This window comes from Hypanus sabinus, chromosome 1 (assembly GCF_030144855.1).
Source record: "Hypanus sabinus isolate sHypSab1 chromosome 1, sHypSab1.hap1, whole genome shotgun sequence".
NCBI lineage: Eukaryota > Metazoa > Chordata > Chondrichthyes > Myliobatiformes > Dasyatidae > Hypanus > Hypanus sabinus.
Window position 1 is genome coordinate 123,222,345 of NC_082706.1, and position 12,273 is coordinate 123,234,617.

Genomic DNA, 12,273 nt, shown 5'->3' on the forward strand with positions numbered 1-12,273 from the left:
TCTTTGCCGTTCTGTTGGATTCATCAGCTGCATGGAAAGGGGGAGCCTGCTGCATGGGCAAAGTTTTGCTCTCCATATCGTACTGCCTTGGCTTGCATATAAACATTGATAGCTTAGAACAACATTCATAGTTGACTCCGACCAACAGAGGCTTCTCATTGAATGTTTAACTTATGCAATTACGTCTTTGGTTGACTTCCCATTGTTTGGAATATCAAAGTACATATAGACATGGATGCTTCAGTTCTTAATCTACAGTGAATATAAGGAAAATAAGGATATTATGCACCTTAAGTCCATTTATTTCTTGGATCCACCTTCATGTCTGATAAATGTTCATTCTACTTTCACCACCTTCAACGTGAGTTGGACCCCCTTTTTATGATAATGAGAGCCCATTAAGGGCTTCTCTTGATTCTGCAATTTGTCTTTATAAGGTCCACAATGGGCACAGAAATAAAAGTGCTCTTATTTTTTTCTTTGTTTGGCAACAGCAAAATAAATCCTCTTCTCAGAACCGCAACACTATTGGTGATTGATACTGATGCATGCTCACTAGTCTCCCCTCTATTCCTGTTCCCATTCTTTTCTACCTTGGCCTACTAGATGTGGTTGTTGTATGTAGGTGCTGCAGTCAGTTGCAGCTGGATGCAAAGTTTCACGGAGCACATCAGACTTTGGAAGGGCACTCGTAGTCAAAATTAAGATTATTGTCAAATATATCTCCTCATAAGTGAATGCAAGGGTACAATGTGAAACTTACCAGTAGCAACAATCCTGGCATATAGCATCAAATGCACAACATTCGCAAGTAAGACAAATTATACAAAAATTGTACAAGAAAGAGCACGATTAGTATTTAAAATTTAAAATTGGTATTTAAAATTGTGAGGGGGATAGATAGAGTTGACGTGGATAGGCTTTTTCCATTAAGAGTGGGGGAGATTCAAACAAGAGGACGAGTTGAGAGTTAGGGGCCAAAAGTTTAAGGGTAACATGAGGGGGAGCTTCTTTACTCAGAGAGTGGTAGCTGTGTGGAACAAGCTTCCAGTAGAAGTGGTAGAGGCAGGTTTGGTATTGTTTGGTATTTAAAGTAAAATTGGATAGGTATATGTACAGGAAAGGAATGGAGGGTTATGGGCTGAGTGTGGGTCAGTGGGACTAGGTGAGAGTAAGCGTTTGGCATGGACTAGAAGGGCCGAGATGTAATTCCCTGCTGTAATTGTTATATGGTTATATAGAACAATAAATGAAGTCCATTGTAGTACAAAGTGATCATGGTGTTGATATACTGAGCTATTAATTAGGGTTGTACAGATTGGTTCAAGAACAGAATGGTTGCAGGGAAGTTGCTGTTCCTGGATGCAAATATCTTGGAGGATCTATCCTGAACCCCACACAATGATGCAATCATGAAGGAGGCACACCAGTGGTTCTACTTTGTTAGGAGTTTGAGGAGATTTCATATGAAACCAAAGACTCTTGCAGATTTCTCTAGATGTACAGTGGAGAGCATTCTGACTGGTTTCATTGTAGGTTGGTGTGAAGCCACCAATGCTGAGTATTGCGAGAAGCTGCAGAGTGTTGGATTCTCAGCCAGCTCCATCATTCTCAGCCAGCTCAGCCAACCCTTCCAGCCATTGAAGACATCTTCAAAAGCTGGTGCCACTGGATGGTGGCAGCCATGACTAAAGAATGCTTTTCTTGAACTACAGTTCAGCATTCAACATTGTAATTCCCTCCAGACTCGACAAGAAGGTCGGAGACCTCAGCCTTCACCCTGCCTTGTGCAGCTGGTTCCTGGACCTCCTGTCAGATCACCGGCAGGTGGTAAGAGTGGGCTTCCTCACCTCTGCCCCTCAACACAGGAGCCCCCCAGGGCTGTATACTAAGCCCCCTCCTTTGCTCCCTGTATACCCATGACTGTGTTGCCACCCACAGCTCCAATCTGCTCATTAAGTTTGCTGACGACACTACACTGATTGGACGAATCTCAAATAATAATGAGGCAGCCTACAGAGAGGAAGTCATCACCCTGACACAGTGGTGTCCAGGAAGCAACCTCTCCCTCAATGTCGCAAATACAAAGGAGCTGGTTGTGGACTACAGGATGAATGGAGACAGGCCAACCCCTATTGACATCAATGGATCTGGGGTTGAGAGGGTGAACAGATTTAAGTTCCTCTGCATATACATCACAAAGGATCTCATGTGGTCTGTACATACTGGCTGTGTGGTGAAAAAGGCATAACAGCGCCTCTTTCACCTCAGACAGTTCAAGACGTTTGGTATGGCCCATCCAGATTCTAAGAACTTTCTATTGGGGCATGATTGAGAGCATCCTGACTGGCTGCATCACTGTCTGTTATGGGAAATGTGCTTCCCTCAATCACAGGACTTTGCAGAGAGTGGTGTGGACAGCCCAGCGCACCTGTAGATGTGAACTTCCCACTATTCGGGACATTTGCAAAGATAGGTGTATAAAAAGGGCTGAAGGATCATTGGAGACCTGAGTCACCCCAACCTACAGACTGTTCCAGCTGCTACCATCCAAGAAACAAAAGCAGCATAAAAGCCAGGATCAACAGGCTTCAGGACAGCTTCTTCCACCAGGCCATCAGACTGCTTAATTCATGCTGATGCAACTGTATTTTTATGTTATATTGATTATCCTGTTGTACATAATATTTATTATAAATTACTATAATTGCACATTGCACATTTGAATAGAGATGTAATGTAAAGGTTTATACTTCTCATGTATATGAAGGATGTAAGTAATAAAGTCAATTCAATTTACCATCAGAGATATCCCCTCTTCTAATTACTACCAGCAGGGAGGTGGTGCAGGAGGCACACCCAACAATTCAGAAACAGTTTCTTCTCCTTCACCATAAGATTTCTAAATAGTCTATGAACTACCTCATTATTCATTTTTAGCACTACTTACTAATTTTGTAACTTATAGTGATTTAATTTTAAACCTGCAGCTCATTTATGTTGACTATCCATCACAATTGACATCCAGGATCTGGATGAAAGGAGAGCATTTGCTTTCTTTTTTGATCAGAGAGTTCTTTAATTGTAAGGAATGCCTGTGTTTTGCAATTCTTCAATACTGTCTTTCCTACAGAATAACAGTTCCCAAGAGTTTATGTTTAAAGCTGAGACCCTTAATTAGGACTGAAAAGGAAGGGGAAAAATCCAGACTAAGGATATGGGGAGGACAGGAAGTGGAGAATGTTTTGGAGAACAAGCTGGCAGGTAAGGCCAGGTCTGGGCAAGATGTTTTGGTGGGGAGGGGGAATGCATTAAGAAGCTGGAGATGGGATAGTTGGAAGAGGAAAAGGGAGGAAGAAGAATGAATCTCATAGGAGAGAACAGTGGAACATGGAAAAAAGGGAAGGATGGAAAATATAGGGAGGTGATGGGCAGGTGAAGAGAAAAGAGAGGTGAGATGGTAACCAGAATGGGGAATGAGAAAATAAAGAATGAGGGTGTGGGCAGAAATGACCAGAAATTAGAGGAACCAAAGTTAATCCTATCAGATCGGAGGCTAACTGGACAGAATATGAGTTGTTTCTCCCCCAACCTGTTAATGGCCTCTTCATGGTAGTAGAGGAGGCCATGGAGCAACATGTCAGAATGGGTATGGGAAGTAGAATTAAAATAGGTGGCCACTGGGGAAATCCATAGTTTATGCGAACTGAGAGAAGGTGGTTGAAGAAGAGGTTCCCCCATTCTACATTGGGTCTCACCAGTGTAGCCAAGACTGGATACAATAGATGACCCTAACAGATGAAGCTGAAGTGTTGCCTCACATGAAAGTTCCATTTGGAACCCCAAATGGTGGTGAAGAAGGAAGTGTAGGTGCAAGCGTAGCATTGGAGTGAGCTTGGTTAGTTTCAACTCACACGGGCTACATTCAATTCAATGTCCTGTGACTTAATACAAGAAAAAAGATGGAACAGTAATTCAACTATAAATTTAGTAGAAGTCATTTGCATGCATACATCCTTAAGTAACTCGAGTTTCAGATTTACTGAACGTAGGTTAGAGTCTCTTTGTTCAACACATCAGTCCAGATAAAACCAGAAAGTTAGCTCAGGATGTGCAATCCAGCAGAATTATTCAGATGAGGCCCAAGGATGCCATCTTTGGCTCTTAGTCTTCTATGAGTGTGCAAAGTTTCTCATTAAGAAAGATATTGATCAAATGTGTCAACATTTGATGTATTTTCTTGGGTGCTGAACCATTGATAAGGAAATGGTAGTTTGTGATAGAAGTGATTTAAATCATTTTGCATAGAATATACCACCTTAATGAGAAATAAGTAATTGGTTACAAAGGCTTGGTTAACTACCATGACACCAATGTTAGCAAGAGAAAGAAAGGAGATTACAGATTTATATGTGGATTTCCAATACCTTATGATGTCCAAAAGTGTTGCCCAACTATTTACTACTTGTCCTTTGTGCGTGGTAACATAGTAAACATGCAAATTCATTTGCATCTAGATCCCACAAAACTAGTTAATAATGATCTAGAAGATGTATTTTTATTTAAAGAGGTGAAGATTTTGCACGTTGTTCATTGATTTTTCAAAATCTTCAATACAAACAGACTTTATTGGCATTCTTAACAAGGAATTGAGATTAAAAGGACTGAAATTGGTACTGCAAAACATTACAGCTTTGTCCAGCCTGGATTCACTTTGAAATCAGTTCCTGCTGTGTTGTGCAGGATCAGTGAATTTACCCTTAAAGAGCTTTAATTAGTGTAAATCTTTAATTACAGGAATAAATGGTTTAAAGTGAAGACTAGGCAACAGTTAAATGCTCATTTTAATCAAGCATAACAAATGATGGTACGTTTACTTACTCAGAGAGCTTACAAATACAAGCAAAGAATAAATCTTCTGATTGCCATAAGTGTCTTCAGTCTTGTTTGCCAAGAACTTAAGATCTAAATAAGGTCTAAAAATGCATTCCATAAAACTGATCAGAAGATGTTTTCTTTTTAGTGTGCTAACATATCTATATTTTTGTATAGGCCACTGGTTCACATAATTTCTAACTGGAGGAGTGATTCACAGGGAATGAAGGCAGAGCTCATTGATATAGATTCATCTCCCTTGTTCAAAACTTACAGTGAAATAACCATGCTAAACAATCAGATCTCCATCTGCCATGTTATTTCCAGCATTCCATTTTGTACTCTTGATATATTCTAGGATTCCTGATTCTGAATGATGCCATTGTGTACATCACTCTTTAGAGGTGTTAGAAGTTTCAGGATTCACATCTAAACTTGGAACCTTTGAGCTTCTTCATTGTTGTTCACTGGACCTTTACTGATTGTGCCCCATCACTGAAATATAGCTATGAATCAGCAATTCCCTACAGTACCTTAGCATGAGCTGAGAACATGCCAGCTGAGACACTGGCACCAAAATATATACTGACTTTTTTTCAACTGAGCAAAATGGCTGTAAGTGTAAATATCAGGAACATTTTCTAACTGGAGACACAAATAAGACTGCTGATCAGTGGGCCAGGCAGCATCTATGGAGAGAAATGGACAGCTGACGTTTGGTCTTCATCTTCATCCGGTCAGATGAAGCATCTCAATCCAAAACATTGACTGTTCTCTTCCCTCCATATTTCCTTCAGCCATTGAGTTCCTCTAGCAATTTATTATTGCAACCATTTCCAATTGTTTACTTAAATTTTATTAGTTTAGTCTGTTTTGATTATTTCCTGTTTGAAAACTTTAGAATAAGATTCACAAAGTTTTAAAAAAATGCTTTTGAGTACCTCAGAATTTCTCAACATGAGAGACAGCACAAAGCATTTATGAATGCTGAGAGTCATAGCTGGCTGAAAGGATGAGTGTAGTCAAGGAACGTCTCAATGCTTTTCAGATCAGCAGTTCTGTGGGCAACTCTGGTTTTTCCACCTGATGAAATTTATGGTGTGCTCTTGAAAATAAGGAACAAGATGATAGATACCCCCTAAGTAACCATCAGAGAGAGTTGTTTGAAGGCATTGCAAACACCATGGGGCAGGTGAAGGACGATTATGGGCAGATCAACAATGCCACAAAATTCTGAGTTGCACTTTAACACTCCTACCCCTCCTCATGATTTTTTGTTCTAATTCTTGTTGCTAACATTTGTAAATTTAATGGAGTACCTGGGCACTTTGAAATTGATTTATTTCTGCTATTTGTTGGCATTTACCCATCTTCCATTCCAAAAGCCAAAATAAGCACTGCAGCTAGATTATTGTGTCTATTCCGAGCAACACATTTTGGTGTGAATTAGCAGGTTTTTGGTAGTGGAAGACAGAAGTTCAAATTGGAGATCATTGGACATGATAATAACCTAGTAATGGGTTTCTGCAGCAGAATAATATATCTGCTCTGCCTGATGCTGTTGTTAAATTTGTTTATTTTACACACGTTTATTCATACAATATTCTCTAAATTGAAGCTTATGGTAACTAGGTCTGTCTAGGTTTGCCTATGACAACAATAAACTTGAACCTGAGAATGTAAGAGGAATAAAATGGGATTATTGTCAGATTAATGTAATTGGTAACTGGTGGTCAGCATGTGCCCAATGGGCCAAAAGACCTGTTGCTGTGCTGTACTTACTGTATAATTGCAAAGTACTTTCAAATAGTCCTCCTGTATCCAAAATAAATGTTAATAACTCCTTAAAGTTGTGCGGAATTAAGCCAATGCACACCTCATTCAAAATGTACAGAGATAGAATAAAGTATAACATTTAATGTTGAAGATATTTAAAGATGTTCAAAAATGCAAGAAAGCATGTATAATTATGGTTCATAAAATTACAAAGAATGATACCTTAGGTTACTTTAATTGAGTCCATCCCTAATAAATAGAATAATTGCTGTTTTAGCTATTGTGCAATAAAGCAATTAAAAAGTAATTTGCTGGTAACTACTCATGACACATTGAGACTCCAAAGAGAAAAAAAAAATGCCTTCAACATTAGTATCCCTTCCATGCAGCTTCATCCCAATAACCTTGAAGGTTTTCTTCCCTTTAACCAAACCGAGTTGTACTTTTCATTCAAGATGTTTAATGGCTTATGGCATCCGGTAACAAAAAATTCAAAGCTAATGGAATCGCATCACTGAGCACAAAAGTACAAAGAATATTAAGGCAAGAAGAGAAGGTAAGAAAAACAGCAGGCCCTTGAGGTTTCCTCAATGAGCAAGCCATGTGTGCTGTAAAAGGTTTTAATATTTGATTCACATCAGATTTATAAGGAGGACATTGAGAAATGTATTTTAAAAAGAGTTATAAAATACAAGCTTGAATTCTGTTGGAGTATTATATTGCCAGATGAGTAGTGTCCTTCATTTTGACCTGCATTGATCCTGTCACATCCTTTGTGAACAAAGTTATTTAAATAAGTGGGGCAGAAGCCTGTGCTTGTAGCAGGTCAGGCTATGGAAGAAACAAATCTCAAAATCCAATTCCACAGGTCTAAATGATGCCTCTGGAGGCTTGGATCAGATTGAAGGTGATAGTCTGCAGCAATGTTTTAATATTTTACTCCTGAACATTGAAACTACTCTTCTATGGTAATGAAATCCTATAATTGTTTTATTGCTTCTAATCTTGGCCCATTTGCTGAGTCCAGAATGGGAACTAAGTTTGTTCTCATTCTAGGTACATTCCATTGGAATAATCAGACTAATTTTCTTTTTAGCAGAATTACCAAAGTTGTCTAGGCAGTATGGTGCATTATAATGGGATTGGGAAAGAATTTCCCTGTTTAAGAAAGCAAGCTTTCACCTAAATTATCAAAGTTTTTCCCCAAATTCCTCCCCACTTCCTCTCTCTGTTTGAATAAGATTGAAATCAATGATTTATATTGGAAAACAGAAATGATTTTCACTGGGTATATACATACAGAGAGATAATTAAACTCTTCAGTTGAGTATTGTTACACTTCAGAGTTCACAACAGGAAGTTTAATGGGTTGAATATTATAGCTTGTATACCAATAATTTACTGAGTTATATTCCCTCTGAACGGTATTGCCCACTAGAAGCACTGCAAGGTAGAATCAACTCCTGCTGTACTGCTTCAGGTTCACTAAGGGATAATGAAAACTGAATTATTAGAAGCTATATAACAGATTTTTCTTTAGTTAAGTATCAATAGAACCACAATACTTTCGTACTTAGGCTATATTAAGCTTTTAGTTTAAATTTAATTTAATCCCATATCTGACGTTTGTTTGAAAGTCTGCACAAGTGATGCAGTAATCCACTGCCATCAAAGGGTGCACTGGACCCACAGGTGAATCCACTCTGCACCAGGCTCATCACCAGTGTTACTTCTGGGCCATTATTAAAGCAGCAACAGGATCAGCTACTTCTCCCCAGGCATAAATAAGGTCAATGTTTAACCTGCCCTGAGCAACATAAATAATTCCCGATACAAGCTACTTAAAAATCTACACCCAATTGTGCTGTTTATGCTTGGGTGAATGGTAAACTCAACTTTGTATTCCCATTCATCTGCACTAACCTTTCTCTCATCCCATCCCCATTTCCTGGCTTATAAAAAATTACCCAACTCTGCCTTAAAATATTTGAGATCTTTGTTTCTGGTGATCTTTGTGGAAGAGAGTTCCAAAGAATCATTGCCTTCTGGAGAAATAAAAATTGCCTCCTCACTGTCTTAAGTGGATGACCCATTATTTTTAAATACTTTGATTCCCTCACCAGAAGAAATGTCCACCCTATTAGGAACCCTCAGGATTTTATGCTTCAATCAAGTCCCTGCATACTCTTTTAACTCCAGTAGTTGCCTCTCGCCTCTCCAACCTTCCCTCAGAAAGCAATCCACCCAAGTCTTCTCCAAGGCACTATCAATGTATCTACAAGCATCTTTAGTAACTATAATTACAAATATAATTTAAAATAAAGATTACAAATCTACAGTACTCCAGAAATTGTTTCACCAATGCCCTTATAACTGAAGCATAACGTTTTCACTTTTGCATTCAATGTTACTGCAATGCATGATAACTTGCTGTCAGCTTTCCCAAGTACTTGTCATCATATTACTAAAGCAGATTGTTGTTACTATCACACTAATTGCATGGCAATCATAAGGCATCCATTTATAATATTCCTATCCTCCCCACATCCCCATCAAATACTTCCCTCCACCAAGGTTCTAACACACACCTATGCACAAGGGGCAATTTACAGTGACCATTTAACTTTTTAGCCTGTATGTCTCTGGGGTATAGGAATAAAATTGGAGTGCTTAGGAAAACACATGCAATCACAAGGCGAACTTGCAAACTTCATATAGTCAGCACCAGAGGTCAGGTTTGATCTGGCCTTCAAGGGCACTGAAGCATCAGCAGACCCAAAGGCCAAAGAGAAAGAAGCACACGTGCTCATAACAAATAGAACTAGTTTTAGACAGCCTGCGTATGCCAGAAAATATTCTTTCCATTAAAATCATTAGATCACTGGATGACTTCTAAAGAAATACAGCACAGAAATACCTGTAGCCAAAAGGGGTCAAGTAAAGAGACATCAAAGTCAAAAAGTCAGAGTTGAATTTATCGTACAACTCCATTAAAAAGCATCACAGGCACTCAGAATTAGATAAGCATCATTCACAAGAAAACCATAAATTAACCAAAAATTAAATACATGAAAAAACACAAAGTGATCATTGTGTTGCTATAATGAGATAGTGATGACGATTGTGGTGGTTGGTTCAGAATCTGAACGGTTGAAGGGAAGTTGCTGTTCCTGAACCTGGTGATGTGGGATTTCAGACTTCTGTGCCACCTGCCCAATGGTAACTGCAAAACCATGGCATGGTTCAGATAGCATGGATCTGTGATGATAGATAATGCCTTCTTGAGGCAGTGTCTCCTGTAAATATTACCAGTCGGAGGGATGTACCTGCAATGCTGAGTCCACTGCTCTCTGCAACTTCTTACATTCCTGCACATTCGAATTGCCACACCAAATCATGGTGCAACTGGTCAGTATTTCAACAATACAGAGCTTTCAGAAACACAGTGGCAGGATCTTCTCTAATTATTATTATTGATCCAGCAAAACTATATGTTTGTGTTGTAATACTCCCAGAAATAACTAACTGAGGAGACACTGTACCATAGAATGTTGTGCACTGCACAACAACCACAACCTCATCACTAAATAGAAACTGACTTCCACCCAGAGTTGATGGCATCTGATCATTTGCTGCCAGTTGACTTTCACACTTCTCTATGATCTAATTATCAATATTATAATGGAGCTCTTTGTTTTAAAACACTCGCTTTTCACATATAAAATGATACTTTGATGGCTGAATGGGTTAATGCACCACTATTATGTATATTAAGCTTAGCTGTGGTAATGATTTGAACTAAAGCTAAATGCAACTAATTAATATATATTTGCAATTATGGTGCCATTTTACTTAAGAAACGGTTTCAGAGCTTCCACTTTTCATTCATCAGTGAGATCTCGTATTGCTCCTAAATTGATGAAATAGGATTTGATTTGTTCAGGGAATTGGTTGTACTGGATTACTTCCTTTGAGGAATAATGTTCAGAGGTAGGACAACTCAAAAGTCAATGGTGTGCATGCAATGATAATAAATTAAAATGCAAAATACTTAAAATACTCTGTTATGACATAGGATCAACAAAATTTGTGAGCATTGTAGTTATGCATGGGAATAGGGTTAAGGAGAAATGGAAGCTGATAGTATGCAGAACATGCCTCAAATCAACTTCACTGTAAAACTGTCAGAAAGAATCTGTTTGCCACAGTGATGATCCTGACTGTCCTTTATGTCTTTGTTCTTGACTTCATTTCATAATGAAGACACAAATTGAGTGCAGTGGATCAAAACATCAGGCATGAATTATTTAACCATTCAAACATTCAGCCAGCTGTAGTTTCTTATTTTCCTTCTCCCAAAAGAAGAGCTCTGTTTCTTTTGTAGCAAGCAATTAAGAATTGTAGGAGACTTCTGAGGGCAGAAAATATAGGTAAATTGGGGTAGACGCACAGATTTTGAGAGGCAACTACATTTCAAGAAAATTTAGCCATACGGAAACTGAAATCTCAGGAAGTCTAAGATTAAGAGGTGCCAACACTCAGGAAAAAATATGATATGAATATCAAAACTACAGCTGAACCAATTGATAGGATGTGACTAGGTTGAAATCTGTTCAATTCAGTTATAAATAATTGTTCAAATAGTCTTCAAAAAAGAGTAAAATAATTTATTTGATATGAATATCATTTCACGTTGAGGAAAAAGGGACATTATTTTTAAAAATCCAAATGTGTTTAGTTGAAAATTTTGAGAATCTGTGTGAAGGGTTTTCTTTTATGGTACTGAGCACCGAATCTACCATTGACTTGTAAAGTCTTGCATTCAATCTTCAGCACGCAATTGATTGTTCTAGCTTACCAGTATGCCTGGGGGTTGGGGGGAGGTGGTGGGAGAAATATACACTGTACTCCTCATTCACCATAAAGTTATTGAAGAACAAACAATACAGTGTATATGTTTCATTCACCATCTCCCATTTTCAGGTAGAAAAAGAAATACAGAAAGTAATTGGAATTTTAATTGAATTGGCACATTCATGTTTTCAGAATGTTCCTTATTTTCACCCACATGCATGTATGAAGAAGTGGTAAAGCTGCATGGAGACAGTGCCAAGAGCACACAGTGTAACTATTTGGGTGTATTGTATTTCTGATAAAGAAGATGATAGTTTATAGGAGTATTTTTTATTTTTATTTCATAATTAAAGTTATATGTTCCCATGGAATGACAGAAGTGACAGTTAAACCAAAAAAAGCCTGAATGTTAAATGAGTAACAGTATAAATGGGAAAAGAATTGAACTTGATTTAATGTACATCTCATTGCCTGTTATACAGTTAACTGGATGTACTATGTTTTATTTAGATTCACCATAAAGTTATTGAGGAATAAATGGCATCATGTGTATGTTTCATTCACCATCCCTTTTTTCAGGGGTACTACAAAAGTATGGATTTATTCTTCTTTAGTAAAGATATGATCTTGTAAACAGAATCAATGATATATAAATGACATCTCAAAATTTATCTTAATTTTGTGACACCTCTTGTGCTGTATAGTACATCAAATACCATTTGTCAGGTCATGGTCACTGGCAAACTCAAATGCCGGAAGCACAGAGAC